Source organism: Protopterus annectens, chromosome 3.part1, assembly GCF_019279795.1.
Source record: "Protopterus annectens isolate FY-2018-M chromosome 3.part1, PAN1.0, whole genome shotgun sequence".
NCBI classification, from domain to species: domain Eukaryota; kingdom Metazoa; phylum Chordata; order Ceratodontiformes; family Protopteridae; genus Protopterus; species Protopterus annectens.
The window spans coordinates 1,197,799,622-1,197,818,851 of NC_056732.1; positions in this window are offsets into that span (position 1 = coordinate 1,197,799,622).

Sequence of the window (19,230 nt, forward strand, 5' to 3'; positions counted from 1 at the left end):
GAATTTCATAACATAGTTAGGTAGGGATTTGAATTCTGCAAATGGTAAATGTGTGTGTGAGTGGGGGGTGGAAGTAGGGTGTGTGCAATTACATGTGTGAAAAAACTGACCCTTTTGGCAACCAGTACAATACACCAGCTGCTGCATATTCCAATCTCTACACAGAGAAGATGTCAGCACCCTACAAGTTCAGCAGAAGAGGGCAAATCCCCCAGTAATGCAAATAGCATGTTCTGCTACTGCGTCTCTCACTGCTGTCATAGCACAGTTAGTTATGGCTTTGAATTCCACACATGCCACGTGTGTTTTTGTCACACAGAATGCCCATCTGTGTGGGTTGTTGTTCACAATAATGCATGACATCGATTAAACCAGTAATGGCAATGGACACAGATGATGTATGTGTGTGCCAAATACACATATGTACCTGTGACCTTCAATAGTTCCCATGTCTGACGCCTGCCACATGTGAATACATGGTATTTGCACTGGATAACATTATGACTGTTGTCTTCTGTGCGGGTTCTGCATGTGGTATGTGTATATACAGTGTGAGCTGTATATGGTATCATCCTAGCAGCGAGGGATACACATCTGGTCTGGGACATATAGTCTTCATGTTGTTGATGAACAGGTGCTGCATGTTTTCACCTGCTGTGGAAGTGGTAACAAGTTGTTCCATAGCAATGCAGTGACTACATGTTAGGAACCTTTCAGCTAGGGTGTTGCAGCTAGAGTAATTCATCAGCATTCAGTAATACATCAGCATTCCTGGTGAGGGTATGATGCCAACCAAGGTCAGGGTCATACCAGCCTGTGCCACATGCTCAGAGAGCCCTTCTATGTTCCCTATCATGTAGTCCAGGGAGGTACATCACAGGTCAGCCATAGTGGCATGGACAATGACTGAGTCATATGTGTCCATGCCTCTGACTGACCTGTATGCTTGTGTTCTGTGATGGACCATAGTGCCCCACGGGCATATCACTGTGACCTTCACCTTGTCCAGCCTGGTGAGCGGGATCTCACTGTACCGGACAATAAAGGTACCTAACACAACTGTAGCAGGTGTGTTGTCTAGCCGTACAGGCTGTGACTGTTTGGCACACAGGATTTGTGTGTTATGTGTTGCATGTGCTGTGTTCCGGCTTAACGTATGCCTGTGTGCCAGCTGCAGAGGTGTCTGCTGCTCAGGCAGGATGCTTTTCTGAGGCTCCACGAATGGCCCAGTGTGTTCACGTGTTTGGATTGCTGTCAGTGTAGGTCTACATCAGACTGGTATTGTAGTCACTGTAGTATTTCATGCCCCCTTACAGGTTATGCCAGTACTGGGTTCAGAGTGCATAGTCCCCAGTTTGGCTATGTGGTTGCATCTCATACATGTGTTGTACGTGCATGTGTAGGGTAGAGGGTTGACTGTGTACATGTGGCAGCTGTGACATTGCCACATGACCCACATATTCCACAACTGTACCATAGTGGTGACTGACAAGTGACCTTTGCACATGCTACCATAGTATTGTGATTGCCATGGTGATTAACAGCACATAGGGTCAATGGGGAACAAGGTACAGAAGGTGAGTATGTGAGGGTGTAGTGCCTGTGATTAGTTAGCACTGGCATATATGACTGCTCACGTGGACAAATGCAAGGTAAGTCATATGCAATGTGACACAGGCAACGTGCATGTGAACATGACAAACAGTGACATTCTGTCAAGTGAGACATGGACATATATATAATAAGCTATGCAGATGTCACTAGGAGTCCACAGAAGCTCTGTAACTCTGCACTGCAGGTGGGATCAGTGTTTCAGGGTAACTGCAAGCAAACATGCATGCATACAAAGCTACAGTAAGCAGGGCAGCATATAGTCCATTGTACAACAAACAAGCTGTACCACTTCCAGTAGGTAACAGTGCAAATATGCAGGCACTATACACATGGACATGGAAATACACAGGTCAGATGGCTAGGGTCCAGTCTCAGCGCACACAAGTGTACAGACCATGTACCATCAGGATGTACAATAACTGGATGGAAACCCAGGTGCTCATACCTGCAGTAATACACATGTCAAATAACAGACACTGAGCCTTCACTCAGTGGTTCCATACTTAGTAGGATGTATGCTACCTGTCCTGCCACCACAGTATCCCTGACATTTATGGGGACTCTCCCTCCTGTGAAAGTTAGTTTTGTGTGTTGGGGATGTCTAGCATGGTATGAGATTTGAGCTTGCAGTGCTAGGGTGCTCCTGTGTGTCCTGTACCAGTCGTGTAGTACTGCACACATATCAACATCCTCAAACATCCGCATTGCATTGTCCAGTGTGGGCAACATGCCACTTGCAGTTTACATGTCCATCATTGCATATCAATACTTACATTACCTTATCCCCTGTGCTACCTATGTATGTAGCCTTCTGTTGACATCCTTACCACCAGTATGCCAACATGTGCAGATGATACACTACGGTACTTACCATGGGTGTAGACAACCGTACAAGACAATCATACCCTTACTGCATCAGGCATGCTGGGATATACCCACAATTATATCAGCACACAGTACTGTTAACAGCATGATACTATTACTACATGTCTATGTAGTCACCCTGTGCATCAGCAACATGTTAACCTGTACCTGCACTGATGTTACAGATTGCAGGAGGTGGCACAGTTTCATCATAGGCACAGGGTGTGAACTTGGTATGCCTGAGTCTGCCACTGATACCACCAATTGACATGTATGTGTATGTGTGTTGGTGAGGGACAGCAGTACAAGGTGGGGCAATGTTGATGCAGTGTGTGCATGTATGTGGTAGCCCTAAGTGTTGTCAATTTGCATGTGTGTATGGATGCACACAGTTCCACCTCATGGTTGCCATATACCGGTGTTTGTGGACAGCCACAGACTGTACCTGCCAGGTCATACAGATCAGTGTCTCTGGCCACGGACACGGTACCTGTGCTTTGCAGGGGTGCTACGGACTGTATCCGGTACCAATCCAGACTGGGTACTGTCATCAGAAGCAGGTGTTCATTGACTGGACACAGATCCCTGTCGGGCCTGTCCAGAGCCACGTGCAAGTGGTCTCCTGGGGAGGTCTGATGACAGCACAGACCCACCATTCTTGGGGCTGCTGCTGGCACTATGGGGGTGGCCGCGGCCCTGTTGTCATCCGAGATGACTGCCAGCTGCTGCTGCTGCTGGCATATGCCCACGTCGACGCCTCAACTGTCCACCATTGCCCTGGCTCATGGACATGTAGTTGTGGAACCGATCTAATATGTCCCCACAATGTCTGTCTATGACATCGGTGAAATTACGGATGGCAGCCGCAATGTCACGCATACTGTCAGTCATGGCTGTGCGACAAGCTGTCAGCTCTCTCAGACCCTGTCTGGTGTACCGTTCCATACGTGACTGTGCCTGCATGACAGCCCAAAACAGCTGAGGTTGTAAGACCTCTGTGGGCACGTCTGACAGGGGCAGTACACCCACGGATGCTCCTGCGAGAACCCCTGGACATCTGTCTGTGTGGTACCATCTCAGGGCCATGCCCATGGCTGCTGTGTGGGGAAGCATGTGCCACAGATTCCACATTACCCTGGTCAATGCCCACTGTATCTTGTCCATCACCTAGGGACATTGGTGACAAAGGGTGTATTGGCAGGATGACTGTGCGCATTGATGGGGTTGACAGCTGTGTACTGTCAATTGGCTGACCAATGATGGACCCTGGCATACCTTCCTGTGCCATTACACAGATGTCATCATTATCAGTACCCGTGGCACCTGATTCCGGTTCCCTGCTGCATGACACCAGAGCAGCACCAGAACCTGTGGGAGGGAAACAGGAAACACAGTTTACAATGTCTACACAATGTTACCAGTGATACACACATGCACACATGCACACATGCACACATGCACAGGTGCACACATGCACACATGCACACATGCACAGGTGCACAGGTGCACACATGCACACATGCACACAGTTGCACACTTGCACACAGTTGCACACAGTTGCACACAGTTGCACACTTGCACACAGTTGCACACTTGCACACTACTCAGTATGCGAGATATCAACACACAGACACAGACACACCTGCATGCATACACAGAGCACTACTAAGTGAGCCTAATATTACTATTACTATCAAGACTATTAAAGGTATTGTTAATACACACTCACCAGCATGGATAGGCTGCATTGCTGTTACACCGGAGGGACCTGCAGAAGTGAGGAAATTAATGTCAGTGGGCACAACTGTGCCATTGTTACTGAGTATGATACAGGTCAGTAGTACAACAGTTGCCTTTAACAGGTCAGCTGCTGATATTGAGAATATCACACTTGCACATTAAATACTATGATGACAGCTACAAACCAAGGACAGACCTCACACATGCATTAACTACCAGTGTACACAACAGTCAACTATACATATGGCATATTACCTGCATGCTCGTAGTCTTGCTGCTGTGTGGCTCCAGCCTCCATCATAATGCAGGTCTGCTGCTGTTGTTGTTGTTGGCGGACTGGAGCCACAACACTTATGAGTAGTCCCTCCAGTCTGGTGAGTGGGGGAAGTGTAGCCACCCCACCACCTGTGGCAACCTGTTGCCTGTGGATATCCAACGCACGTTGACGGACATTTCTGATTAAATCACTGCAGTGATGTCGTACCTGCTCATATGTCCTATTATGCGTGCCTATGTCATTTACCCGACGGACCAGGACTTGCCACAGTGCAGCCCTCTCCTGCTGATTCTGGCTGGTGCGGGAAAAGAGTATTGCATAATCCCGCACCAGGCTCTGGTGTATTTCCTCATCCTCAGCTGCAGAGTACGCTGGATTGCGCTGGTGAGCCATGGTCCTGAAAAGGAAATAACATGATATCAGCAAAATATGTCAGCAGAATTTGGCACACATACTACACATGCTACTCGACTGTTGTGATACAACATATCTCACATATATAGCATCTGTCTGTCTATTGGTGGATACACATGTAAATGGCCAGGTATCAGTGCTCAGCCAACAACTGTGCAACAGTACCTGGCACACTCCATACGACATACTACCAAACCCCAGTAGTCAGAACACTGATTCAGGTCCAAAGCACCTCCTCACTCTGGGGGTTTGTATCGAGGTACTGTATGGGGTACATTGTCAACTACTGTGTGCTGACCACAAACTAATTGCCCTGGATATACATATCCCACCTCCACCACCAGCACAAATGACTACAGTGAATAACATTTCAAATGCAAACTTTACACTTCGTAACACTGACATGGTATCCTTTAAGCCCACTGGGCCAGTGTAAGACAAAACCTGCAATGCTGACCCCTTCACAAATGATTTCTATGGACATCTCCGAGAATGCATGGAACATGCAATCCCACATAAGACCAAGACACTCTCCACAAAGGGAAAGAATCCTGTCTGGTGAACCCCAGCCATAGACAGATTGCATAACAAAAGATGGAAGCTACTGCAAGACAGAGCATAATTCCATAAAGGGAAGGCATGTCTGATCAGCACTAGTAAGGAGCTATTTTCTCTCATACAAACATCCATGGGCAACTTTGAGAGGGAAATCAATGGGGACACTACAGATAACCACAAGGCCTTCTTCAGTTATGTTAGCAACCAGGTCAGACACCCTCCAATATGCTCATAGTTAGTACACAACAACAAATAATTCACTGAACCCACAGATATTGGCAACATTGTGGCAGACAGGTTCAGTGCAAGTTTCCCCCCTCTCCCCCAAACTAAGACATACTTATCCCAGCTGACTGTAACCTCCCTGCCATCACAGATGTCCAGGTGAGAGCCGCCCTCAGAAAATCAGAAAACACAGCATTAATGGGACCTGATGGTATCCCCGGTTGCATGCTACATGAACTCCAAGAGGAGCTAAACACACATATAGAAGTGCTATGCAACACTAGCCTGACTACAGGATATGTACCTGTACACTGGCGTACAGCAGCAGTGGTTCCACTCCACGAAGGAGGCACCTCTACATACCAATACAATACAACACAATACAATACATTACAATACAATACAATACAATATGATATTGCCCCTGGGACTACAGCAGCATACTGTTCTGCTACCCTGACCATTGTGACACATGTGATGTGATGGTACCTGCTCCTGTCAAACAGTTACACAGGGTGACTCATATGGCATATTACCTATCTGACTAACATTCAGCAGGGGTATGTGGGACATGTACTCATGGGGAGTCTTGCTTCTTAATGCTGTGTGGTTTATTGCAGGGTATGTCTTATCTGTGGGTAGGAACCTGTACCTCCACCATGTGCTCTCTACTGCAGTGTCACGGATGACACACAGCAGTCATTTAGGTTGTGGAAGGTGTGAGGTGTTACTATGGTTGTTGGACATCTGTCATGGGTGTGACTTAAGTATGTAAATCCAGGAGTGGTAACCTCTATGTGGGTAGTATGTGTGTACTCTGTGGTGTTGTCAGTCACTGTGCATTGGTAATGTGTTTGAGTGCATTGTCACAGTGTTGTACATGTCACTGTGTCCTTCTCCATTTCTGTAGCTGTCATGTGAGGTACATACCGTGGCAGCCATTGTGTGGTGTTGAGGGGTACACTGACCTACATGTCCATAGCTGACACACCATGTCTGCTGACACTTACCATGTGCAGGTATTCCAGGAATAGTGTGCCACTGTGACTATCATTGGGGAGACTATTGTACACATTTATGACCCTGTTCACCCCTGACACATGTAGTGGTGGGCAGCCAATCACATATCTGGTGGTTACTGGTGTAGGTGATTTGAAATGGGGCATGGTACTCCAGTTTTGACACTGGTGTTCACTCCATGCCTTTGTCACCAGGCACCTGTTGCAATACATCTGTGCACATGTAACTCACTCAGAATATATATACAACTCTCTCTCTCTCTCTCTCTATATATATATATATATATATATATGTGTATATATATATATATATATATATCTATATATCTATATGTATATATATATATATATATATATATATATATATATATATATATATATATATATATATATAGATATATATATATATGTGTATATATATATATATATATATATATATATATATATATATGTCTGTATACATGTACACATATATATATTGATGTACATATATTGCTATAGATATGGAGAGGGGGGTGTGTGTGACAGAGAGGGGGTGAGAGTGACAGAGGGGGGTGGGACAGGGGGAGTGTGAGATCGTCATATACAGTCATATCTGTAGATAGTCAGATATGTCTGTCTATGTATATGTATCTACATATATCTATATCTGTATGTGTGTATTACATATATGTGTTTCTACATATTCTATCTATCTACATCTGTCTATGTATTTCTACATCCCTCTCTATGTATGTATACATATATGCATATTTTATATATATATATATATATATATATATATATATATATATATATATATATACATACATAGATATATTGACATACATACGTATCTATATGATAGATAGGTATATCAACATGTTTGTTTACAAAACTGTATACACACACTAACATACTGCTAAAACATACATAACTGTGAAACCTGCTTTGTACATTGCACTACAACCTACATTCAACCTACATTGATATGTGCACATAGATGCCCTCACATACATATGTATGTACAGCCTTCACTGATAGTTGCTGTATTTCCCCTGCCTTATACACATCTTCATATACATATGGATACAGACCAATGACACATATGGAGGGTTCACAGTATGTAGACTTTTAAAGTATTACTTTACATTACCTGTGTTTGTCACAGCTGCATTGCCGTTTGGTTTGGTGTCCTGCTGCTCCAGTTGGCAGTTGGCAGCTTTCGAGTGGGTTTTGATGACTGGTTTTGTTTGTGTATGTTTTTCTCTCTCTCTCTCTCTCTCTCTCTGTCTGTCCCTACCTCCACAGGGTGCAATGAAAGTATTGCATGTGTGGACTGGGAGTACAGCATGCTTTTGTAGGTATCTGCATATGTTCATGTGATGGCCTCTGCACCAATTGTTAGCCAGCATTTGCTAATTGCATGCAGCCAGTTGTGTACTGATTGCAGTTCTCACTGTGATTCCAGGACAGTGCTATAAAAAGGTATGTGAGATAGGCGTAGCCCTTTCAGAGTTTAAGGGCAGGGACCATGCTGGTACGCTGTGGACACTGTTCTGTGAGTGTAAAGGTTAGTATCTCTCTCATATTTCTGGCTGTGTTGTAGATTAACATTTCTCCATTCATTTCTCCAATTTCCTGTACTAAGTGTGTATGTACACTGACACCTAAGACTACTACTACTGTTAATGTGGGTATGTGTGCTTTCCTGTGGGACATGTGGTGTAACTGGTATATAGCAGTGGCTCTTGCACTTTGTTGCTATGGCTTCAATATTTGCCCTTTACATTCACTACTTGTATGCCTGCTAGGTGTCTTGACTGTAGTGTGTTGCTGTGGCTTTTTTGATTTCCATGTACATTCACACCTTGGAATGCTTGCTATATCTGCTAGGGTGTTACTGCATGCAGTGTATTCTGGCCATGGTGTGGGCCTTGACATCTATTAAGGTATTTGAGTATCCTGCTGAGCAGGCCCCAGAGACTCTCAGGTGCATCTTTTATCTGCCTCATGGAATGGTACATATCAGTGGGGTACACCCATTAAATTGTCTGGTATTCTGCAGTTGTGACTGTGGGATAGCATGAGCATATGTATTACTACACTATTTCTGCCGTGCAGGTGGTACATACTTTCAGTACTTCATGGTTACCATTGCATGTGTTGTAACACCTTTCTGCCTACTGTTTGTTCATTTCACAGGGAGTCTGTGGGGTAACTGTTGCTATGTCTAGGCTCTTAACTATTCAAATATGGCAGTGTCAGACCTCTCAAGTGTAGAGATATTTGCAGGTTGTCCACATTTCTGCCTCATATTTTGGTCATTATCTCATAAACAGCTTTTCTGGCAAATCACTCTGGGCTCAAGTCAGACTATAGTGAAAAACATTTCAGTTTCAGACTTCATACCCTTCCAAACATCCAACAAAATGCAGAACCTGTTACTCTCTCAACTGTCTAAGTTTGTTGTAGCATCATTTGGCCCTTTGCTCCACATTTTTTATTACTTAGTCCGGATGTGTTCCTGTAAGAGGTTGTGGGGTATGGGCAGTGATTATCCTGCTGTGAGTATGTGTGTGGCTTGCAAGGTAATACAGTGACATTATTACCTACTAGCTACCAACTAGCATGGCTGTTTCTGTTCACACACTACTATTCTAGAAATCCACTACATTTGACAGTAAATATACATGACATGCTTTGTGTACTACTCATCCTATATTCCCTTGATATTCATTCCTACTATTACATGATATATTTATTGTAGCACAATGTTCTTATGTAACAGCCATGGCTTAGTGGGAAGTCATGCAGACTACTGTTTTCAAGGTCCTGGGTTCAGGACTGACAGTGGGATTTTATTTTGCTTTTGAGCAGACTACAGGACTTGTCATTCAGAGTGACTAAGGCACTTTTAAGCAGTTATAACCGGGTTAGTGCTGGTTTGTGCGGAGCTCACGCATGTGCACTGGCGTTCAGCTCCGCACATACCCGCTTACAACTGCTTACTCTTGCGCACACCCACACTATTTTCTTTGAAAGAAATGAAAATGGGGAGACAGGAAAGTGGTGAAAAGGAGGTCACAAAGAGGGTAAGACAGTAGGGAAACAAGCTCGGGTTTTGCAGGAGGGATGTAGGTAAGGCCCATAGCTGCCCATTTCTTCATCAGCAACAGCTGTGCATATGTTTGTAATTTGGTGTGACATTTGAAACCTTCCACCCCTAAGAGAGGTGTAAGGGCAACAATAATACTTGTACAGCCAATTATAATTGACAGTTTCCATGTCCAGCAGACATGTGTGCGAAATGGGCAGCTATGTATGGGGCGTGATTTTTTTGTGGGTACAGAGTGCCCTTTTTTTTTTTTTTTTTTTTCAGGTGAGAGTGGTATGTCAGGTACGGGAAGTTGGTATAGCTGGGGAGGTAGGTTAACAGACAAGACAAACAAGACGCATACAGGGGCGGTGTATGACACATGTGGGGGGGTTACACAATTGACAGGGATGGATGTTTGGATTGTAGAGCCCATGAGCCCACAGATGGCAACAGTGGAACTGATATCCCCACCCATGGGCAGTTGCCACTGTGCCTTCATGGCCCAGGACGAGGCTGTGCTGGGGGCTGTGTAGGCCAGGCAGCAGGCACGCCCGTTAGTTGTGCCAGCTGTGCCTCAAGCTGGCGTAGGGGCCCAAGAACAGCTTCCCGGATCTCCTTACGCACCACAGTCCGGACACTACGGAGGGTGAGTGGATGTTCTCCTCCGGCCACACTTGCAGAGGGGGGACGAGCCCCATCCCCTGCAGCGCTTCCACCCGCAGGTGGCACAAATCCACCGGAGGAGGGTCCGGCCTGGGCACTACTGCCAGGTGCACTCGCCAGCTGAGGAGGGAGAGGTGGATCCGCTGGAACCCGCCTTCCCTGTTGTCCTATGTTTTGCATTATGTCATGACAGTTTGGGTTAGTAACGTACAATACCATTCACAATTAGTTGTAACAGCATGCATTAGTATTCCCATTAACCAAACACCCAGATATTCAAACCATTGAACAGCAAGCATAACACATGCATATTTTGAACAGCAATACACAGTCCAACAACATGCAGGGTTGATTGATGGCAACAGGCCATCAGGTTTGGATGTATGAACAGGGCAGATGCATCAACGTACATGCAAATATGTATGAACCAACAGTACAAATGTCCAGGGGTGTTAATTGTGATTGCACATACCAATTTCACGTGTAATGGATTATATGTGGTTATAGGGTAGGGTGAAGAAAATGTAATTAACAACTTCAAATACCAATACATATGCTGTACTTTTCTAATAGCTGCAGATATATACACACTACAGTTCTGCCTACAGTTTCCTATGTGATAACTACTTCAAGTTGGTGATAGGAATGCTACTGCTACATCAATATACATTTTCATTTTTATTCATACACATTCATATCTGGCTCTGTTCAGCTACATCATCCTTCTACATTTGCTTTATATAGCTATAGACAACTGTGGATGCTTGGTATTTCAGACAACCATACTATCTGCATATTGCAGACTAAGAGCAACATATCCAGATTTTGGGATACACATTCCAGCTGCCGTAACATTTTCAACACATCTTACAGTTTGGTTCTGCTTGTCACATTCATTTCATTCTGTACTGACTGCAGTATACTTTATTCAGGAGTTATTACTACTTTATTGGTGGATTCATAACTCTTTCTCACACTCTCTCACTTGTTTTATTTTTACAATTCAGGATGGTACTTAATTCTTGGCTTTATTGACATGTTTTACCTGTAGTTATAACAATCCTTTCCAACAGTCTCACTTCTGTCATGTTTCTGTAATTCAACAGGGATATATTTCACACATATGTTTTACTCAGCTTCTCCAGCTGTACTTTTCAGCCTGCTGCAGGTTATGTACTATTATATTACAGGTGGGACATCTTTATTTCAGACGTTATTTCAGACTTGTTTCATTTTTCTGTTTGGATTACAGACTGCATCACACTTTTGTAATCAAGCAATACCTGCAAACCCTCTTACACTGTTACTTGCACATTTTATTACTTAGTGACTACACTGCACTCTTTTGCTAACTGTCATACTTTTATATTTATTTACAGTTACAGGGAGAGGATTACTGACCTGCCTGGTGGCACAACCATGCCAGCCTATCGCCATAGGCTCTACGGTTCGCAGAATGGACACCTGCAGCTGTAATATAAATAAAGTAATATTGGAATACACATCTCCATAATATCAGCTAGGTTAATTTCTTACATAAATAATTAGATGTAACTTACTCAGTAGTGGGGCGTTGGGCATTTGCCAGGACTCCTGGATCAAACGGTTCAGTTGGTCCTGCTTCCATCTCTTCAGGTCTGCATGCTGGTGACGGACCTTCTCACCAGTCCTTGGTATCCCTGTGGCACTGGTGAGATCATGAGCCAACTGGTCCCATGCCTCAGCCCTATATGCTCTCCACAGGACCTGGCCCTGCATGAGTTGGGCCTCATGATTGTGGACATGGAGCCAAACGATATATTTGGACTCCTCAACGCCCCACCTCTGTGCTCAAAAGCAACTACCCTCACCTACACCTGACATTCTGGCTGCAAGTTGGTTCTACAATTGGTTATGCTGTGTATTCCTACCTATGGGGCTTATATATGCCGCTTTTCCCGCACTTATCTGTGATTGGCCATTTTGGAATTGTATCAGCTTCACAAAACCTGCTTTGTCATGCTCCTCTTTCTATTCATTCCTATATATATGCTATTACTGCATTTCTAAGTGCAGCTGTCATGGTTTAGTGGTTCAGTACCTTGACTATGGTGCATGGTATCCTGGGTTCGAACCTAGCCTCTACTTTTTATATTTTATGACTGTCTACACAGGCTAGGAGGTGTGTCTGTGTAGAGGCAGTTTTGTTACAGCTTGCTCAACGTTGCCCGTCGGTTAGCTTGTTGGCGCGGCGCGCAGCTACGGGCAAACGGGTTACGCTGGTTTACGCGTCATTTGGCTATCAGCACACATATTATGCTCAGCTCAGCTATGGGCACACAGTTTCAGCATGTAAAATGCTGCTCAACCACGGGCACTCATTTTACACCTGTTAAACCACTGCTCACCTACGGGCAGATGCACTCAACTTGTTAAACTGTAGCTCAGCTATAGGCACATCTGACATTTTTTATTATTTTGTTATCTCACATTTCTTCAAATTATATGGCCCATTTCATTACATTTTACATAAAATATAATTTTATATGTGTACATATATGTCAGGGACTTGTTTCGTGCTTATTTCACTAAAAATAAAAATTGATGTTGGGGGTCTCGAACCATAACTACCTGCTCTTCAGCTGATGTCTCTACCACTATGCTATTGCTTCTTGGCTTACTTTGCATATGTAGTTCTTATATGCTTTTCCACTGACTGCTAACTGGGGCTAAGCTACGGGCACACCCGCGCAAACGAGCGCACTCACGGGCAAACATCTTTACAATTTAAAAAAATATATAACATGTTCATTTATACATTTTATGTTCATAGTCTGTGGGGGCATGTGTTGTATTGTATTTATTCACATTTACACGGGCTCTGTCGTGGGGGTTTACTTTACTCTTCTGGGGGAGTGTCTGTTTGCAGGGCTCGGCCTACGGACATGCCCCCTACTGTCTTCCACGAACCGTGTAAGCCTTAGGTGTGATTCAGCATGCCCTCATGCATATGCATGATATGCTGACGTCACACCGTTTAACTGCAGCCTCCGTGTAAGCCTTGTAACTCTTACATGGAGGCTTCGTGAATCCTGCCCTTTGTTATTCCTCCCCTGTATATCCACAGTTGTGTATGTGTGCCCCAGGGTCTCTAGCACTGTAAAGTATGACAGCTGCTCTGTCACAGTATAGCTGCAGCCCAGCTATTCGTTACTGTCATTGCAATCATCTATTGAGCTCTTAAATTTGAGTAGAATTTCAATTATTTTCTATTGCTATGGTAATGTACTCACTTGTACTCACTTATCTGAGACTCGAATCAGATGAAAGCTGTGACCACTCACAGTTGACTAGCAAGTTCACCTTTCAAAGGTGTCTGCACTGCACCAGTGAACTTTCATTCCATGTCAAATGTGGGCAGTAGAAATGGATATTGTAGCAGTATTGGGTGGAGGCAATATCCTACTACGGGATGCTGCTGATCTGAACATTATTCTGTTGAAATGCTTCACAAAGAAAATGACTTCTGGTGGTAAAATTCCAGCTCTCATAGTAGAAACTGACAGGGCTTGGTATGGACCATAATGTCATATTCTGCAATTCAGCAGACCTGCATTGATGTCATAATGCACAGAACCATGGGGATGTCCTAGTGTATTTTTACTTGCTACTTCAAATAAATAATGCAGAAATACTGACCAGCAACAACATTTTTTTAGTATAAACAGATATGAATAACAACAGCAGTGCAATAGTGCATTCTCTAGGAATGTCCACTCCTTCCTTAATACTAGGATGAGAAGATACTTTCAAAGCATCTCTCCTATTCTAAACATTGTTTAATGTATAAAATGTGTTTATTTTGGTGCATGAACCAAAGCATCTTTCAACTTCAAATGTATTTGACAAAAAAAAGCAATAAAACATATAAGGACATATAGGATGACAATAACACCTAAGCACTCTGAGGGTTAGGTATAATGATGAACATTAAATGTTAGTCAAGTAGGAATATTCAGTGCAAAAAGTTGTGCCTATGATTTAAATATGCACTCACAAACAGGTACTGTTAAAGGGATATCCTAGAAGAAGTCTTGGTTTCACATACCAGAAGATGGGAAAGTAAATTAAACATAAAAGAATAAAGTGCTTAAATTACCAGTGACTAAATTTCTCTAAATAGCTACATGGAACCATCAGCTGAAACTCACCTACAGGTTGAGGATAGTGAATTGAGGAGTGCACTGAATGGGTCCTTCAGACAGAGGTGACCCTTGTCAATTAGGGCTGTCTTACAAAGAGATGGGTTGCCAACTGGCTCACTGACAGAAACCACACTGTGAAAGTAGCAGACTCCAAATCCAACTTCAGACCAATGATAAGTGGAGTATCACAGGGTTCAGTCCTGGTCTTCTCCTGTTTGGTATCTACTTCTCTGAAGTACAGACTAACACAGAAGGTCTTTGGCTAATGAAGTTCACAGATGACTGCAAACTAGGAGCCATAATCAAAACTCCTAATGATGTGGACATCCTGCAAAAGGGCCTCAATGAGACAGATGCCTGGTGTCAAAGCCATGGCCTCAAGCTCAATGCCAAAAAATGCATTGTCATCCCTTTTGGTAAAAACACTGTACCCATGAACACAACATAGGTGATAGTCTACTTAACAACAAAAGTGTGATAAAAGACCTTGGGACACAGGTGGACAGTAGTCTCTCCTTTGATAATCACATATCCACAGTAGTCAGGAAATCCTTCTACCTGGCACACTTCATCACAAAAGGTTTCTCATCCAGGAAAAAAAGGTCATTGTTCCCCTCTACTTGTTACTCATTAGACTCATTATAGAGTACAATGCCCCTTTTGGTATGTACCTCACTAGACATCTACAACAACTGGAAAAGCCACAGAAATACGCCACAAAGAGGATTACCGGCCTCAAATGGATGCAGCTTTACTCCATCGCATATCGTCTACTCAGAGGCTACTTCTGCCTAACATAAAAAGCTATGTCAAACCCAGAGCTGTTGGACATGCTCCACTTAATTAAATCCCAATCCCTCTGAGCTACACGATCTAGGGACCTAAACCTTGTCACCACAATAAACAGAACATGCTGGAGGGATAGATTCTTGTCTCAGAGACTTCCCATACTCTGGAGCAAACTACCTATCTATATCAAACAAAGCTCCTCATTAGCACTCTTCAAGAAAAATCTTGATGATTGGATGGGAGATAGGAAATTCACCCTGGGGATCACTTCTGTGGCTCTGCTTGACAGGGGCACAGGAAAATAATTTTCTTGGGTGGCAAAAGCCAGGATACCTTTTGGCTAGGCTTATAAAAGCCCTAGGGCCAATAGCCTAGTACCTACCTATGAACTGTTTAGTCCAACGTGTCCTACCAAACTGGTGAAAAATTGCATCAGATTTCACAAACTTCCTCTGAGGCTGTGCTGCCTTGCACATTGTTTTATCAAGTATAAAAGTACAAGTAATAGATGCTCCTGCTTGGAGGCTGTGGTGAGTGGCTTGCTACCAGCTTTAGCGAAGACCACTAAGTAATTTGACAGAATGCTCTAACAGCATATTATGACTCAATAAAAAGAACCATATTAGTCAATGCAGTATTTGTTACTTCAGTGGAAGCAGTATAAAATGAAAACTGACCATACTATAGTCAGGTTGTAAGCTGGCTTTATCTCTAATGTCAGTATAGCTATATATATTTTGTACAGTTTGCAACCGAAGGTAATTTACTGCTCTTCTTGAATCATTCTCTAGCTTGGTGGCAGCTGAATATCAGGCCATAACCACTACCTGTTTGTCCCCATTTAATGAGACAAAAGCAAGCTGTGCTGGATGGAAGGTGGTGCAGAGAATTAAGTCTCTGGGCTAGCGTTTCTGTGGCACAGGCTTTGATTCCCTCACCCCTAATTTGCCTATTGTGTGAACTTGAGCAAGTCAATTAACCAAATACTGCTCTTAGATTACCCCTGTGAAGGGACTGTCTGCCCACTGGGTCTACCTGGTTAACACATAGGTATTATTATTGGTGAAGACATCACATAGGCAGCCATGAGAGATGTTTTCTGTTTAAAACCTACCCCCTTGGACAAGGGATGTGCAGACTATGTCATTGGTAAGACCAATATGCCATCTAATGCATATTCATGCTTCTTTGTATATCTCAGTGAAAGCTATTGCTTTTACAGTTTGGTGAGATTAATGCTTCACGCATCCAAGCATCAATTCCCCTCTTACGGAGGATAGAAACTTAAGATGTTGAGCTATCACCTTTACTTAAAAGGCTAGGCCCACTTATTTTTTCCATGCTAGCTTTAGCAGAAGCCTGTGACTCTAATCAAACCCATGTTGCTTGGGGCCGCACCCAGGCTTTATCCATACCACACTGGAGCTGGCAAAGGTGACACAATATTTGTTTGATAATAAAACTGAATTTATTTGTCTGTTGGTTGTTTTGTATGTTAAACAGGATAGTGGACTGTTCCAGAATTAACCCATTTCAACTGCAGCACAACTCCAAACAGCAACAAAAATACAAAATGTTCACTATAAGAAAATATCAATGTTATAAACAGACTGGATATGCACTGCCTGTTGACATTCCAGTTAGTTCCTGCCTTTGATGTTAAGTACAAAGAAAGATTGACAGTCTGTGGAGAATGAAGGCTTTTCAAAAGACTGTCAGTGATAAGTGTGGTTTGTAAAACCAAGGGCTTTTCTACATAATCAAATATTCTTGTGTAATAGGAATAGCATTTGTAGCTGCTTGCTAGTGGGAAATATTTCTATACTTCACTTGAAGGGAAAAATTCCAGTCAGAGACCAGATATGAATATTTGTTTTGCTTAAAGCAGCAAAGCAATAAACCGAATAATTGTTAAATTCTTAATCCCCTTAATTTATTTGAAAAGAACTACCCATGTGTGACTACTGCTGCATTCATGCTACTGTCCCCTTCAAATATTGTTCAGTTATATCGCTCTTTACTTTATCTTTCCAACAGTGAAAACTCTGGGGTAAACTGAACTATTACTGCAGCCTTTTTTATGTTTTATTAATAGTGTTCTGCCTTTACCAAATAAGCAGTTTGTTGTTTCCTGGTTCTGTGACTTGTAACTAATTTGCTTGTTTAGCATTCCTTTCTCAAAGATCTGAGACAAAATTGTGATCAGTAATCTTTCTGAGTTTTGTAAAGTGTTCAAATAGCAATTTTTTTAACTTATGAAAGATTGTTTTAATAAGAAAAGAAGTGATAATGTTCTTAATATCTAAAGAAACGAACAGCTGTTCCTGAGATTCCTAAAGAACCCCACCATGGTCACTAAGAGCACTGGCCAAGAGGGGCTGTTTCCATGATTGCAGACAATGTGATAGCGACATTATCTGCAATGAGGACAGACCTCATTATTATCTAATTTACATGTCTCTGAATAGTGCTTTTATTGCTAGTGCTAATCAAGATCTTCCTGTAATGATCCCTTCACTCCTTGTCACACACTGTCATGCATTTCTAGATGTAGCTCTCTGCATCAAGTGCAATTTCCCTTAAGAGCACACAGAGACCACAGTCAGTCTGGACCTATTTCCTCTGCCTTTCTTCATATCTCCAATGAGACTCCCCACTGGCACACATATAGGCTTGAGTCCATAGCCAGGATTCCAAGCCAAATCCTCCAACATTGTCTATGTCCAACCAATGCTTTGTGTCCCTGCCCAAGCAGCTGAAACACCTACACACACTCTTTGAAATTTTGATTTACACACACACACACACACACACACACACACACACACACACACACACACACAAACACTCACTCACAGCCATGCATCTTAACTGTCATTCAGTTTACATTTTGCTTGTTCTTCTATTAATGTTTCAGTTGACTTATGGTAATATTCAAAGGGCATCCCTGGTGTCTAGTGGTAGTAGTGCAAAGAATAAACTTCTGTAGTCTTTGCAAACTGCCGAGGGTGCAGGTTTCGGTGCTTATTCTATGTTCTTTTTATTTTTTACGTGACTTGGGTGCTAAGTCACATAACTGGTGCTGTGTCCCCCACTTCATTCATTTTATGTGCTGCAAAACTTCTATTATCTAAGTAACTTTGGAATGATATTTAAATATAATTTCTAGTGTCTACTGTTACACCTACTTATAAACTGTTGTACTTTTAACTTTTTAAAGGGGTTTTAAGCTAATATTTATAGACTATATTCCTGCTTTCTTGCTGTCTAGTGTCATCTCCTCCACGCTTATCCCTTTCATGCTGCAAAACCTGTTATTTTATTAACATTTTAAGTTACTTTTGAGTATTATTTAAATTTCCGCTGGAGTATAATATTTTCTTTTCCCAATATTGCAGGATTTGCTCCTTACTGTACAGGAGTATAGAAGTAGAATAGCCTCCTCCAGATACATGCATACATTCACATATTTACGCATGCACACACACACACACACACACACACACACACACACACACACACACACACACACACACACACACACACACACACACACATATGTGTGCACCAACACTCCCACCACTCTCTGTCCATTAAATTCCTCAGCACTAACCTCTAATGAGATCTCCCCACTGAAAATAATTGGTGAATGCAAACTTTTAAACAGGCATTTGAGTTGGAAAGCAAATGGCAAATTAGCATAGTTTGTTACTTCAGAATGCCTCATTAGCATATAGCTCAGCCAAGGTGATGATTCACCACTGTGATCCTACAGATAGTGTAAGATCACTGCAGATGGGCCTG